At 29.7% G+C, this 17563-nt stretch overlaps 1 protein-coding gene and 1 long non-coding RNA gene across 3 annotated transcripts in view; one reads left to right on the forward strand and one right to left on the reverse strand.

The window, feature by feature from the left end:
* The window catches only part of LOC106686120 (sodium-coupled monocarboxylate transporter 2), a 131231-nt gene extending 121730 nt beyond the window's left edge, over positions 1-9501 (reverse strand). Inside the window, exon 1 of one of the 2 annotated variants that reach the window (XM_014429277.3) lies at positions 9419-9501. The gene's annotated coding sequence lies outside the window, so the exon portion shown is untranslated. The remainder of the gene's footprint in view (positions 1-9418) is intronic. The other variant, XM_067047789.1, reaches the window with a different exon arrangement.
* Positions 9502-9571: 70 nt separating this feature from the next.
* On the forward strand, positions 9572-12983 carry LOC136795868 (uncharacterized). Its single transcript, XR_010843558.1, has 2 exons — positions 9572-9709; positions 9990-12983. It is a non-coding gene; the product is annotated as an uncharacterized lncRNA (long non-coding RNA).
* The last annotated feature ends 4580 nt before the right edge of the window (positions 12984-17563 follow it).

A 17563-nucleotide genomic window follows, 5' to 3' on the forward strand; every position in this document is an offset into this window, starting at 1 on the left:
TATTATTTATTTAAAAATCAAGATAATAAATTTATTAAAATCTAGAAAAACTAAACAAATTAATTGAAAATATATGAGCCGACTAAGACATAGTGACAAGGGAGTTATTGTGTCCATTTTTAGGTATGTAACATTTTTTAGAGAATGGTTCAATTAATTTTTAAGTGGTTTAAATTATACATTAAGATATCATGTATGCTTTGAAACAATTTGAACGAAAATATTGAATAAACACCTTATTATATTTCAGGTATTCTCAACTTTAAATTTATTTCGTATCATATAATCCTTGGTCATATGTAATAAAATATAAATTGCATAAAGTTAACTGATAAAACCAAAATAAAAAAATAATAAGTTACGGAAATACGACTCTAACCATCATAGGGTATTTATTTAAAACATGTTGGTAGGTGGAATTCACTATTCTTAACTCATCGATCTGTTTAGTTCATATTTTTAACCATTTGACCGTAAAATAACATGAAAAATTTCAGTATGCAGTGTTATAAAGGATAAAAATGTCAAATATTACCTACTGTTTTTCCAAGCAAGTGAATAAAAAAGTCTAGATATTTTAAGATTTATCAAACTAAAAATAGATGTGAAGGCTAGAGCTTTAGATGGATGAAAGTAAAGAAGTCTTGGCCTCTATTATTGGCAACTTACATTTCCTTCGATTTGTTTGGTTCCCATCCAAGGTCTCTGACAAGCTTAAAAATACATCCCTCAACTCTCCTTCTTGTTTGCACTGCAGCCTCTTACGTGCGTCGAGTGTTATCGCGTAGTATGTCCCTTTTCTAAGTCCCTCAAGATAACAGTGGCTGAGATTTTTTTTATTATCATAGGATGAATGCTACCATTGATTATGAAATGAAATCTTGTTATATTCTTTTATTTCGTTCAACATTTTAACAGTGGTAAATTCATAAATAAAAAAAAATAAAAAACGCTAAAGAAAACTTATTAGTGACGTTATGTAAGGGGTATTTAGCTTGAATGTTGCAGGATGTTACCTCATATTATCAACCGTCTTGTTTATATATCCATTGTTTGGAGGAGGCCATTGCAGGTGAAGGAGTTGGCCGTCACCTTAGAAACCCCGCAACTGTAGATGCGCCGATTCGATTCTGGGAGTCCGGGTTGACTTTTGTTTTGTAGTGGTCCCACGAAATCTATAGAATAACCTTCCGAACGGTATATGACAAGGACGGAGGGAAAAAAAAATTCAGTGTTTGGCGAACTAAAACCAGGCGGACAAAAAAAAGCAAATCAACATATTATATGTATGGAAAACAATAGTAAAGTAAAATAGACGTAGACAACCCAGGCTGCTTATACTCCAGTCAATTAAGACACACAATCAGAGTAATCATTTTTATATTGCATAGAACCTCTAGTACATTATGCCCGTCAAAGTCAAGGTTTGAGACGGAGGGGGATTTTATCTGGTTTTTACCAGTTTATCAGTTTTTTTCTTATATTTCGAAAACTATTATATACTTTATTAATGAAAAATAAGTTCTGAAAAAAATTAGAGTACATTGAATTTCCTACAAAGTTATTCACATAACTTTAAGTTATATATTATTAATTAAAATGTATTAAATAGAATTATTACATATTGTTATATCGTACACATCGTGTATTGTTATTTTTTTTTTTTGCTTATTCCTAAAAAAAATATTGTTTTTAGTAAAATTTATTCTATACGACACTAAAGTCCATTAAATTTTCAACAAATGTGGTCCTGTAACATTGAGATACGGAGGAAACAAATATGACTTAGAAGAATTTGAATTATAAGATAATGTCCAAAAAGATGCAAGATCTAAACACTTGAGACGAAAGTAATAATTAAATCTATTCTTATGTTTGCTCACACTAAGTACACCTTTTTGCGCGCATTTTTAATATAAAATCCTTAGCATAGAGCGAATACCTATAAAAACGAATCGTAAACAAACCTTGTTCATGACATTTCAGCCAACCTTCACAGTCTCGCAGTACGTTGAAGTAAACAGATGAAAATAATTTCAATTGGATCTATCGTCATTTATATTTATAAATCTGTTTTTTGTATGCATTTTCTTAAAAGTGCGATTCATTATATAACGATAAATGGGAAACTATAAACTAATATTACAGAGTTTTTAATACCACAATTAGAGCAACATGGATTGTAGATTTTTTTATTGATTCCTGATCATTTTTTTTCTCATAAGAACTTGGGAAAAAAAATTATAAACAACAATTGATTTTGTAACTTTTTGTTTACTCAAATATTTAATACAGTTCTGATTAAAAATGGGGCACTTTTTAATTAAATGTAAAACATCTTATAATTTATGTTTGTATTCAAATTTTAAAAATTTCATTTTACAAAAAAAATCTATTTTATATCAATATCAATCCCTTAAACAATCTTATATATAATGTAAATACAAACAATTATTACATAAATGTAGATTGTAGTGAAAAATTAAAGATATTAGAGAAAAACAATTTATTTTAAACCTTCAAGATTTCAAACCAATATTATTTCATGTACATTGCATTTTTTTTCTGCGTTTTCTTTTGCGATCAATGAAAACATTTAGGTGATCATAAAAAAAAAAATCCGTAAATGAAAAGAAAATGCAATTCCGAATTAAAAAAAATGTTTGAATCAAAAATTTTGAAATATATACAATATAAATTTAATTCTCAATGATCAGGATTATGTTACAAAAAGTATTTAAAAATTGTCATATATCATCATTGATTCCTACTTTACATCATATCCCTAAATAAAAATGAAATTTCATGAGGTCATTCTTTAAAAATCAAGAATATTCTTTGATATTCAAATATATTTGGTACAAATATTTTAATTTGTATTTAAAATTTATAAAAAAAAAAAATTGAAAATAGTTTTTTCTAATGTTTTTGATTATTTCACCAGAATCTGTAATTTTTTTTTCAAAGCAAGTCAAGCAATTAAGAGCTATTTTTAAGCAAAAATAAATAAAAAAAATTTTTTGTGAAAAAAACAATTTTTAAAGTTTATCACAATTAGTTATTGAAAGCAGAAATATAACACCGAATGACTGTTATGTATTATTTGTACTTTTTTAGGTAGCTAGGTAATTCGAACTTTTTCTTTTTTTATGATTGCAAAGATGCCTATTTTTAAAATATTGAGTAACAGTAGCATAAAAGTAATTCTGATGCTTGAATTTAATCGGGTCGTTCATTTTATAAATGAAACGAATTCAATATTACTGATATATATCAAAATCAAAATCAATTCTCTGAAGGTAGATCAATGTGTACAACAATTCTTAAATTTAAGTATGGATTACATGAGATTTTTCAAGTAAACAAAATTTTGAGTGAGTTTTTTTAAGTCTATTTTGGGCGCCATTCCCTTTCTAAACAAATGATTCAATTGCTATTACAATTTATAATGATTTTATTTCTTTGGTAAATATTACTTTTGACCAAAAATACACTTAGTGATGTCTAATTTACATTCTATTCAGAACAAAAATATACCTTAAAATATGTATCTGTGAGCTTATTTTAGAATAAATTAGAATATTCAGTTTAGTCAATGTCCTAATTTGGTTTGTAAATACACTGTTGTCAGTTTGAGGTAAAATGCAGGAATAGCAAAATATTCCATTGAGCTGGCAAAACAGCTCTCCAATAGTGCGTCACATCTCCTTGTCAGGTTTACAAATGTACTTTGGCGTATCTATATTATACACAAAAAACTGACACCATCACATTTTCATACAAGAAAACTCCTAACAGAGCACCAAAGCTTAACGAACAGGCTATACAAACCAAGAGACATATGTGAGATGTATAGTCATGAAACTGGAATCACACCTCTCATTCACAGCACACATACAAAAAAGAATACAGATTGTCAAGGCTACATGATACCAACTCAAACACCTCATCTACACATCAGGGCTGTCACTCAGACTCAAGCTACTCATTTACAAAGTAATATTACGACTATCACTTCTACATGGTACACCTCTACTACATTTCTGATACCCAACAGCCTTGAAATCACTACAACAATACCAGAACAGCACATTACAGGTCTGCAGAGGAACATCACTAGAAAGACGTAACATGACGCACATTCACCACGAACTGCAGCTAGAAACTATACAACAACACATCACACGAAGACACATCAAGTTCTTCGATAGCCTCCCTGCTTCCTTCAATCCAATCTTCCAATCAGTCACCCCATCCTTTTTCTGCGGCAGGGCAGGAAAGATTCCAAAAACCCTGTAAACATTTCTCTATAACTTCTTTCTTCTCATGCACCCCTTCCCTTACTCTTTTTTTTGGACTTCTGACTGTTTTTTTAATTATTGAACATTAGCTTTTGTCTATAAATGTTAACTGTTTTATTTTCACTTCTCTGCTTAATCAACATGAGGAGCCCCTTCACCTCCAGATATTTTCTAGTAGAATTCATTTGAAACGGACACATCAAAACAACAAGATAAGTATTTCACCGTATACTTTCAAGTACCGTTGGTTGAAAAAGGTAATATCCAATTTGAATTATGTAATCATACATAATGCACCCTATTAATTTAATGTTTCTCTGTTTTAGAGGGATCGTAAAAAAAAAAGTGTATCTATATTTATAATGATTGAGGCTTAACAGAAATATTTAATTTAAATGCCATTATTGAATATTTTTTAATTTCATTGTTTCACAATATTTGTCAATGACTAGAGATGACGTTTTTTTTTTCCAAAAATTTGAATTTTTTTTAGAAATGATTACGTTTCCATCTAATATGATAACGTTAAAGATAGTTCCTATATGATAAGGAAGAAAAAACTATTGTTTTCTGGTAAACAAGTAAATAAAATTAAATAAAGAATGAGTAATTATGTAAAGAATTTCTGCTTCGCAAGTAAAATATCATCACCGATTCATCTTCTTACTCTAAAAAGGAATTTACTTTGAGGGGAAATATCAAAGTAAATAAAGAATATTTAAAAAAATATATTAACGAGAAATAATAATTATAAAAAAGAATATTTATAAATTTAAAAAATATAAAAAAAGATTATTTATAAAAGGAATATAGGGATAGCTAAGTGGTAAGGCACAGCACAACTTACTTCAAGAACCCGTGCTCGAAATTGTCTGTGCCAGATAATTTTCTGTTTAACTAGTAAGTCAGCCCTGTGGGTTTGGGAGCCCTCCGGGATCTACAGTGGGAACCCTTAATTAGATAAAAATCTGGTGATCGAGCCTGATTCTGATCAAATCACCTCCTTGCACAATCATTGGTCTAGTAACATATTTTCTTTCAAGTAATGTACACCTGACCATTCTAGGCGATACAAATTTAACATAAAAAAAAAAAAAAAAAAGAAAAAGAATATTAAATAAAAGAGTTTGAACTGGTTAAACTTAGTAGGTAAACACCACTTCGTATTTATCATTACATGACTATGACAGGCAGATTAAAAAAAAAAATTACTATTATATGAAAAATCATTTAATTTATTACCGCATCCTACTGAATTCAAGATCCCATATTATTTTTAAGCTCTTAATTTCCGTTATTATGAAATGAAGCAACTCAGCTAAAACCTTAATTTCCCTTAAATTTCCAATGCCAAAATAATTTATTTAGCCTTTCACACACTCTTTTCCTTATAACTCTTCAAACGTTTCAAAAAGAAAACGTATCATTTTTGACAGCCATTTGATCAAATGTCATATTTTGATTACAGTAAATTTAAATATTTTATAAATTAATGATTTCGTAAGTAGTAATAAATGCCCTATCAAAAATATTTTTTTGTTTTTATATTACAATATAAAATATAATAAAGATAAATAAATCAATATTCAGGGTTGCTTGGGAGTAATCAGTGAAAAATTTCTATTTTTTTAATTCCTCTAATGTCGGACAAGGCTAAATTTTGATTTCATTCCTCGGAAAATTCAAATTTATGCCCTATTAATAAATATGATAAAAGTTGTGCTCAATTAAGTTTGGGAAAATTATATATATATATTTTTTTATCTTTTCAAAACTTTTGTATGTAATACACTTTAAATATAGAAGTTCCTTCAGTAGACAAATTTCTTGTTCGGGAGGTATATTGGAAACAGGTATATCTTTTTGTCTTTTAGCAACGCGGCTTTTCGGACCGATTATCGTTATATTCTTCTGTTGAATTTATGTTTGTAACCGGTTGAATTAAAATAACAACACATTTTTAATAGAAAACAAACTAAAAAAATACGTATATTTTTAGTACAGATAAACAACTAAAAAAAAGAAGGATGTTTTAATCAATCTTATTTTACCCTGACGCCAATTAAACTGATTTTTACAACCTTAGAGATTCCCTGTAATTTTGGTTGCATAATATCAAGTAACCACAGCACAAGAATAAAAAGATTCAATTTGTAATTAACGAGTAATTACAAGTAAGTACTGGTGGTAAAGTATCAAATACATTTTTTAATTCAAATAAATGTGGCAGATTAATTCCTATTCAAGGGCATACTCCAAAAAGAAGTGATTAATTTCAAAAGGTGCTCTTCACATCATTTAAAATATTATTTTATAATTATTACTATATTTAAATATTTTGAAGTTCATAGGATTTTAGAACAAATTTATTTTACAATGAAAAGAAGTAGTATGATAAATGTTTGTATGAAGACTTAATTTAGCATGGATTGTTCTTGAAAAGAATTCGTATACTTTAACCAATCCATATCAGCGTTTAATAATAAAGTTTAAAGTTAACAACTTTGTTATTAGAATCGTTGATTACATTAATAGTTGAATTATTATTATTATCACGCATAATTAATATATTTATTTATTTATTAGTTTTAGTAATTTTATACCTGATGAAATTTTGCAAATGATAATGAAAAATATACTAAAAATGCATATTAATCATTTAATTAGATTTAAATTTAAATATGGTATTTAACAAAGCAGAATATAAATTATTTTTAACTCATTGTGTTGAAAAAACATCTAGTTACAAATAACAAGTTAATATTTAAATCCTCTGCCACAAAAAAATAATATTTCATGTAATTAGTGTAGAGGATAGATAAAAGTTATTGTAATCTATTCTATAAACATAAAATTTCTTAAGATGTTTTTAATGTTAAAAAATGTATTAGCACAATATTAATGGAACAATTTCATAAATCATATTAAAACAATTCAATTATTTATTTATATATTATTAAAATAATATTAATATTAAACGTTCTTCTGAAAAATTCATTTATTTAAATTAACAAACAAACAATAACCACCCGGTTTTTATTCTTCATTTAATGTTATGTTTATGTCAAGGAAAAATTTGAACATCAATAATGATAACAAAACCTTATTTATTTATTTATTAACAAAATTACAGTTATGCAAATGGAATGGCTTTAGATCACGCCAATAGGGTTTAAATTAATGTTTGATAAAAACCTAATTAAATATGAATCAAATGATACTTTGAAGAAATGTAATTACTACAAACGTATTCAGGAAAATATTATTTGCCGAGCATAAATTATTATTTGTAAACAATATTTTCAACAATATTACGTCTCATTATAATCCTATACCTAGCTCCCTGTAAATATCGGTTTGTTTGTAAATTCCCCAAGATTTATACAATTACCAATGGTTTAAACATTCTTTACCGTAGGACAGTTCGATAAGAAGCATTAGAAAAATAAATAATATTTAATGTTTACTTCACTGACGTAAAATCAAGGTAACATAACATTAATTTCATTCACTTTTCGTTAAACGTCATTCAATACGATGTTGTTTCCTCAATAAGTTATAAAGCGCACAACCTAGAGTACGTGAGCATAGAATGTGCTTACTACCAACCGAAGGTCGACAAGTATTCCAGATAAAGGTAGCTCATTCAATAAAGGAAGTTAAGTGGCATAACCAGCACCTGATCTCCACATCTTACGAAAGAGATTAGGGAAGTCCCACGAGCTTCGCGACTAACTGCAAGGTTGACAGTGCATTCAGCAAACCAACTTGTCGAATTTATTGTTTATTTTAGAATTTCAGATTCATTTTTCGAACAGTTGCCTAGAAGTTCTTGACAATGAGGTGAGTTGAATGTCAAACGTTTTCTGCTTGATTTCATAATGATGACGTAATGATGCATAGTCACTGGAATATAATAAATAAAATAAATTCGATAGAAGACTTCAAAGAGTAGTTCACTAACGAACTCACTGAAAAAAGCTAAAATGAGGAGAAAAAAATTTAAATATCAACTAATTGACATTAGTAGGTGTTGTCATTTTTATTTTTTGTGTGATCCGTAAATTTAAATCACATTGGAACGAAATTGTGAGTCGTAGAAAAAAAAACTGATAGCCGACATAGTAAGCCAAGGAACCCCTTATTTTTAATTAGTTTGATTTTTTTCTTTTTAAATTAGTTTTTCGAATTAGAAAGTCACACGACCTTCGCCAGTACGAATACTTTACAAATTGCAGTGATTTATTTTTATGGGACATCGCCTTCACCAAAATTCGAAATAGATTCGCATTCGGTTGATTGGCCATAATAGTATGCCACAAGAATTGCGATCCAAATGTGAAATGTATAATCAGTATGGTCATTACCGTACTAAATTGCTGTACTAATTAGAAATGTAGAAAATTTCTAAAATCATTTACTATAATTACGCAATAATACAAAATGCGATCTGAATTAGTTCTGCGAAAAGTACTAATCAATTCCGCCAGAGATATGTTTAATACGGTAATAGTTCCAATCTGAGATCTGACATGCTTTAAGTATTATCGTGATGAACCGCGATTGTCTGATGTAACGGTTCATCTGAACTTCATGCTTGCACTCTAAATATAGCAAGACAAATTCCATAGTATACGAACAGTATATATGGATATATTAATATATAATAATTTTGAAAAAAAGTTAATCATTAATCATTGTATTTGAAAATATCATTTTAAAACAAAGTTCTCTTTTCATTTGACAGCTCTGTCTATTTTTTAAAATAAATTCTTAAAATTGATTTTATTTAATTAATAACTAAGGTTATTTTCCAGAATTTAATTATTGAATTTCAAAAATTAAATTTGGTATCCAGATATGGTTTTGTTTCTGATGTGCGATCCAATGGCCATAAAATATGGCATAGATAATACTTAATTGGTAAAAAAATATCCTGGATTTATTTATAAAAATAAACGCTTTATTCGTTATTCATTCATACTTTGACTGCATTTGATTTTATTGAAGTCAATCGAGTAAAAAAACCTGTTACTTGGAAATATAAAGGGCTATTAATCCTCAAACCATTGCCATTAATGAGGCTTTATAAATAACAGAATCAAACATGGACTCACCAATCCTCTAAGACGGGCAGCCGGCCTAACACTGAAGCATTGAAGGCAGGCCGCAATAGTGTTATAGCTAATGCTTAGGGGAGTACCGCTAGAGGCGCTGTCATCGCCTACGGTAAGTCTTTAAGATTTGTGTCTTCAGTGGTCACAAGGTTCCTGGTATTGAGAAGATACCGAAGTGCTAAAATCTAAACTAGGACAAGTGTCTAAAATTTATTAATTTCTTAAACAATAAAAGAATGTCTTTTGTCTCTGTTAAAATTAGTTGAATTAATGAAGCTCAATGATAAAGAAGTAGGTACATAGTAATATATATATATATAGTGAACAGTAAAAAAAAAAATAGTTGCTGGTGGTAAGGAAGTGTTAAATCTAATATCTGTATTCTTTAAAACTTTGAAATTCAAGCCAACTAATGAAATAAGACCAGTCTTATCTATTATCTTTCGATGGAATCCAATTAACAGATTACAATATTCCCTGAGTTTTCTGTTAGAGACTGCAGAAACTGTAATCATATAAAATTAAATGTCTATGTCATTATTTATTCTTAAAGTCTTTTTTATTTTTACAGATAATTACTACTTGGAGGTATCCAGAAAGGAATGAATGTCACAAATTGCACCATGAACTTTTGGAGAAAAGGGGGGAGGGGGTGATACAATTTTAAGTGGTTATGAAATTTAAGAGAATATTTTTAAATTTCGAGGGAATTTATCCCAAGGGAGCAATGGCAAAAGTTTGCCGCATCTATATTTGTTCTGCCTAAACCAAAAACAAAATAAATGGATCCATTTTTTATTGAATAAGTGACCAGAACAATTTCATGCACTGGCCATAAGAAAATTCGTTGAATATTCAAGACGGGATCATGGAAAAATAATTTATGTTAAAAATAAAACCATTTAAAAAAATAAATTTCAACCTATTACAAAAAATGTAGGCATATTGCTGGCCCGTGCCTACAGTAAAACAGAAAATAATTATCTTCTACAGTCGGATTTGAACCTAGGTGCTTAGAGCTTGTAGCACACAAACACACACGTCAGATTAAACTCAAATAGTAATATTTTGTACTATTTTCATAGTATAAAATATTACTATTTGAGTTTAATTTGACTGCACCCGGACCATATTCCATTTATTAATACACAGAGTCAATCAGCAATCTTCCAGATTAACTAAAAAGTTCAAACTTCCAAATGAAATACTCGGAATCAAAGTTGAATTTAAAAAGTATAACTTTTTTTTTAAAGAAATTTTTTCTTCTGGGTCACTGTGATCTCTTTAGCCCCGGCTATGAAGTTGGTTCCGTGCAGAAAGAACCAAGGCAAGCTGATTGCATATTGTTGATCTATTGGTGGTTTTGGGAAATGTTCACAATATTCAATTAAAATAAATTAATTAATCAATCATTCAAATAAGTAACTGTATGTTTTAAGTAATCAGATTTTTTTTAAATAGTTTTTCTAGCCTTAAGAGACCTAACATTTAAGTCTAGCGACAACAACTTGTATAGAAGAGAAATTAAGTCTCTGAGTTAGCGAGAAACAGTTCACTGGCTCTGGAAGATCCGCAACTTTCGCAGCCACTAAAGAAGAGAGGTACCTCTTGTATTGGTGTGTACTGCTTCTTCTTGAGTATTCTCACTACTACCTAAGATATTCTATTCTTAGAGTGTACAAAATATATAGAATATTTAAACTATCACAATTTTTTTTTTTTTTCTCGAAAACTATTTTTGATATACACTCTCGATGATTGTTATTTACAGAAAAGTAGTCATTCCCTAATGAAAGTACATTCTATATAAAAAAAAAAAAAGAACACATTAAATTAGCGAAAATGACAGATCCATTTTTTTAACCATATTTTCTTGCCATTTACGCAGTACGGGTTCTTTTTTCTGTTACGGGTTGCATCTGGAGAAAACACAAAAGAGCTTGGAAAACACTCTCGTCACCAAACTCTCGCTTACCTCGTGAATAGCAGCCCATGTAACTAATTCACGGAAGGACTAGATGGAGTAAATAATTGAATAAAATGGTGTCGGACTTTGTTTATAAACATGACTAATAGTGCTCTGATAAATGCCTGGATAATTTAGAATGTATCAAATGGATCTTGGTTTCAAAGCCTATATTGTAGGAAGCCTGTTACAATCTGAGTGCATAAATATAATATCTAAACTTATTAATGACCGAATAAGGAGGGGGAAAGCCAGCAATAAAATCGGCATTAGATGAAGTGAGAATTAACAAAATTAGACGTTTGATAGTTTAGAGAGTGTAGAGTGTGTAAAATCCAGATTATTGATATATCTAATTTCAAATCACATCCAAATTGCTTATGAATAATAATTTTGGTTTAGGCAGAACAAATATGCATGCACAATATGCGTTAAACTTTTGCCATTGTTCCCTTGGGATATATTCCCTCGAAATTTAATATATGTTTCCACATTATATTTAAAATATGTTTAACAATTGTCTGATCCGATCCTATCCCAAGATTGTGTCCTCGGTTTAGGAGATTACATAAGGAGCGTCTTTCAAAAGTAATAGTTAATAATATAATCTTTAATAATGTAGTTTAAATGTAATATTTCTTGTATAGTTCCTTAATTTAAAAATTATAGTAATCATACAAGAATTTACTATTTTATTACATTTCTTTATTACCTTACTATTTTATGGTATTTGTGGAAAAAATAACTTGCATTAAAATTATATAACCCAACACAGCCCGAAAAACATAAAGTAGTACAATTAATATTTCCATAGAGTTATCTTTGATGTTAAAGATCCTATATATATATATATATATATATATATATATATATTTGCTTAACTGTTTGGCCCTGTTAACGCCATAATATAATTACATTGTAAATAGTATTTGAGTTTAATTTAGTTACATATATTTTTATTTGTATTGTTTTATTTAGATTTAGTTATTTGAAAAAAAAAAATATGTAACTATATTTGTTTGTAATAATTAGTCATAGAGACAGTTGCTAGGGGCTGATGATTGTTGCTAAGGCGTCACCCTAGCAACTGACCGACCATCTTAGTTTTTTTATGGCAGTTCCGACTAATTAGTGGCCCTGGTAGCGTCATTAGCAGCCCTGTCTTTGTTTGGTTGATATTATTTTATTTGACATTTTTTGAGTGTACTCGTCGTCATAACAGTTCGGAACCAGACCACTTCTGTGTTTCGATTTTAATATGAGTTCCAATTAATTAATTAATTAGTGGCCAACCCTTGAACCCAAGGAACGTGTGTAACCAGCCCTGTCTGCGTTCATTTTGTCGGCTCGCCTAATACAATTCGACTTGGATATTTGGACCATCGATGAGCCAGACCGGCAGCACTCTTCCTCTGACCTATCGGAGTGGAGCAACCTTTCGTCGTGCAGTATTTATTTTATATATTTATTTGTAAATTCATTTATTTTCATAATTTAGCCTTTTTTATTTTTAATTGTATTCATTATTAGTCATATTTTGTTTATTTTAGTTTTAGTTTTTCAAATGTTTAAAAATATCAAAATAAATGTTTAATCCGAGCCAATTTGTCGTTTGTTCATTTTAAAGCCTTCCAACAAATAGACATAGTCGATTTGAGGTGGCTTTAACAGACACAAACATACTTATATCCGGGTTAACATCATTGCCATGTGTATGAATGGAAATTGGATCTATGAATGTCCAGTACATTACTAATCGATAATTCTGAATTAATTCCTATTAAATTGTAGGCCCTAATTTACAGTATTCTGCAATTTTATCTTTTTTTTTTTTTTATTTGAACCTGTAAATGTACTTTACAACCAGCAAATGACATATCCAGGTATGGCATGAGGGAGAAAGCACCCTGTGGTACATCCTTCTGACGCTAAGTAAATTATCCGATAACACTAGGAGGTCCCGCATCCAACTCCTCTTCAGTCTACGCCGAGTTACATCAGGACACGGATACGACAAATGGCAACACATGACATAAATTTATTGAAATGTCCATGTAGCGTGTTGTGAAACCGTTTGTAAGTCATATGAATGTGGTCCGTTGTAGTTGGAATGCTTAGGTCGTTGTGAATGGTCTCATTTGAAACTTAAAATGGTGAGTTCGTTGCCAGTCTTAAGAATTGTGATTGAAAAGTTTGTATTTTCTGTATCTGTGTCTTTTTAGCAGGTGCATACATTTAGCAGGCCTAAGTCCATATGGGTTTTAGTAAATAATTGTATACGTTAAGTTTTTGTCTGAGAGATAATTTAGAACGTTTGTGTAGTATAGAATAGAAGACCTAAATAAGTAACATTCTTTGTTTCTGGAATAGGGTGATTGTCAATGTAAACTGGAGGGCATGTTTTGTGTTGTAGAGTAAATGTGACATGTTGTGACTTGTCGTGGATAATCTTAATTTTCCATCGTGTGCATCATGTCTGTGTGTTTCTCGAAATGATAGCAATGTCGTCTTTTTTTTCCGGATCCCTATAGAAACAGAAAGCAAAGCCATTTTTTCAAATATTGGTTTCATTGATGAGTTCACTAAGCTTTGTAGGACAGAAAAGAAGTGCTCATGAAGAAATGATTGTAAAACTTAACAATAGCTTGGGAGAATTGGCTTGAATATAAAAAGAAGGCCTTGGTGCCACACCCTTTCCAACGCCAAATGTATGCACCTACTAAAAAGACACAGATTAAGAAAATACAAACTTTTCAATCACAATTTTTAAGACTGGCAACGAACTCACCACTTTACGTTTCAAATGAGACCATTCACTTCAACCTTAGCATTCCAACTGCAACGGACCACATTCATATGACTTACAAACGGTTTCACATCACGCCACATGGACATTTCAAGAAATCTATGCCATGTGTTGCTCAACGGGACGGATACATGGTGTTGTAAGAGTCGCTTTGTATGTCTCCACAAACTGTTGTCATCAGTTGACACGTTTTCCTAATATCTGTCAACGTTAGTTTGTTTGAATTTTCGTATTCCTCTTCTGAGATCATTGTTACAAGTTCGTCTAGCTGAAGGTAGCCGGTGAGTTTGCCATTCCTTACGTGATCTTCTCTTGGCTCTGATTAGATCCCTGATATATTGAGGGTATGATGGCGAACGTATTCCTTGCCAACATTTTGACTCTTGTGATCACCAAATACCTTTCTGCACAGCTAAGGTGAAGAATTCAACCGCTTCTTCTAATTTCTGTTCAGATTTTATTACTATAGGGACAGTCAACTCGGTGTTTTGATCTTCACTAAATAGGTCCCAATCTATGTACCGTGGGTCAGCAATGGTCTTTTTTCGGCAAGGAATGTCTCAGCACTTAGCATCAGGTTCACTGGTAAATCTTCTGAGTCAAGGTCTGTTTCTGTTGTAACAGTAATTGGCAGTGACTTCAAATCTTTTGCTACGAAGATGTTTAGTACATCGGGTTTTTTATACCGTGAATTTGTTAAGTAAGTCGGTTTATCGGGAGCAAAGACGTCTAAGGATAGATGACGAACCGTTTGCATAAGTTTCTTGCCCCTTGGTGTACATAATCGTGAACCCCAGTGAGTGTGTTTTGCATTGTAGTCGCCTCCTGTTAGAAATGTCCTACCAAGTGATTTGAACAAATCAATGAACATTTGTTCAATAACATTATATTTTGTTGCAAAATGGAAGCTAGTGATAGGTTCTTATATTTTGTCTCTAATTGTATGCCAATAATTTGAATCTGAACCGATTTTATGTGAACAGGACAATGTCTGAGGGTAGATTTTATTAATATGGCTGTCTCTTCATGGGCAATATTATCGGGCTGATCTGTCCTGTATAAGGTATAGTTAAGTATAGAAAGTTTGTTGCGTGGTATGAGATGTGTTTCTGTAAGTAGCGCAATATCAATCCGTTTTTATGAAGATAAATTTTCAGTTCCGTTTTATGTCGTAGTAGTCCGTTGGTGTTCCATAGAAGGATTGACAGGAAGCCAACAGTTTTATCTATTATTTATTATTTTTCAAGTATCAAAAGTTGATTAAAACAATTTTTAAAATTAGCGTAAATTGTATGACAATATAGAACACATCAAAACATCATATATCTTTTTTATTTTCTAACTTGATATTCAATGACAAATGATATAAATACACACAATATTGTAATTACAGAATTCTTTATATTAAATATGTATCTCCTTGCTTCTCTATTCAGATTCCAATATTTAATTGCCTTTTTTCATTTTCGTCTATTTAAAAAGAAACGAAGCAACGTGATGTAGATAGGTACGTAAAACAAGATATTTCGGTATCTTAAAAAATATTCAATTATTTTTCGCAATAAAAAAAGTAAAAGTAAAACTACATGAAAATTAAGTTAATTTTTAACTTCAGTTATTTTTTTAATGAAAAAAGTAGCATTCTAGACAAATCAAACATCATTATTCTTGGTAAAGTTACCTAATGAATTCTTAAGATACCTGTTTGCTAAATGCAAACAAAATTAGACTGCATTTTATAACATACATCAAATTATTCAGCGCCTTGTTTAAGTAGTTTAATGTAAGAAGTTTAATGTAGTTATCAAGTCCTTGGAATTTCCAAAATTCCAACGTATGTATAAATGTCGAATACGAATTTGGTTTTTTCCATATAAAATTTGTTCCCAATATACATGTACGATACAATGCCGATTTTTTTTTTTTTAACAGAAACACTATTTGATCATTTTCAATTTATGCATCGGTTTTATGGTACAGCTTAACAGTTACAGTATTAGTATAAATTTTATGCGTCGTTTCTCTAGTTAAAAATTATTTACAGTCACCGTTATGTTGATACATTTTATTCCCCTTGCGAGGTTGATAGCAGAATTTTTTTGAAATAATCGAATTTATAGAAGCAGTCGTCTTTACATTAAAATTTCTTATTATATTTACTCTAAAAAAAATTTAAAATAAATTATTAGGAGGGTTATTACAGTTTAGTTTAGTTTCTCGATAACTTTTATTGATTTTAAAGGAAAGAAATCAACATACTGGAACCAAAATACACATTTTCGATAAAAATTCTAAAACATAACATTATACTCTTATGTTTTGTAAAATGTTGAATCTGAAATAACTTTTTAAGAAAATCTACTAACACATTTTAAGCACTTATATTGGAAATTTGAAGAATTTTTGTAACCTTTAGGCAAAACATTTTTCTTATTTTTATATTGATTAGTTAACATATAGTAATATAATAAATATATAATAATATAATATACAACAAAAAACTTTAATTTACCTATGTACTAGTGGAATAATTGGTTTAAGCACGTAGTGAAATATTAGTTGATCTTCAAGAGCTTCTAAAGGAGATATTTTGAGAGTATTTCACAAAATATCTTCAAATGATTCCCTCCGAGAAATGAAAAGTCGTTTGCACCTTGAAAAGAGGCCTGGGTTAGTGAACATTCGACATGCAGTTATCTTGATGACAAGCATCTTCAGAACAAGAAATGAAATTTTAGGAAAAGTTGCGTCTGTGCAACATTTTATTTTACACTGTAGTGCTAAATTTATTGTAATTCTGATGTATTTTTTCTAATTAAAAAAGAGGGGCCGCTAAAACACATCGGAATGAAGTTTTTAGACCTAAAATGATACCAGAAAAGGTATTAAATTAATGTATTTAAGTTATCTAAATAAAATTATATTTAATGAGGTGTAGATAGTTGACCGTAGATTAATGATTGAAGAAGTATGTCGGGGGGTGCGGTCAGCAAAGCACAACATAAATAAACAAAACCATATTTATTTATTTTATGCCGACGTTTCGACCTGAGTTTCAGATCTTCATCAGAGGTATAGAACAAAAGAGATAACAATAACATTTAGAGAAACATAAAATTGAAAAGGAATAGTGTACAAACAAATTTGGAATTATACAAAATATTGAAATGAATCATATATGATAAAAAATTGATAACTGATAATTGAATAGTAAAAAAAAAATTAAATTATTTTTTTTTTTTTATAATTTATTTATTTTTATTTACAACTGTATACATATATACACATCAAGTAAATTTGCTGTAAGTGATATTATGACATGATACAAACATGTGGAGAATCTACCCATTGATAGAACTCCAAAAACACTTCT

This window comes from Halyomorpha halys, unplaced genomic scaffold, assembly GCF_000696795.3.
Source record: "Halyomorpha halys isolate HHAL.00 unplaced genomic scaffold, Hhal_1.1 Scaffold34.1, whole genome shotgun sequence".
NCBI classification, from domain to species: Eukaryota; Metazoa; Arthropoda; class Insecta; order Hemiptera; family Pentatomidae; genus Halyomorpha; species Halyomorpha halys.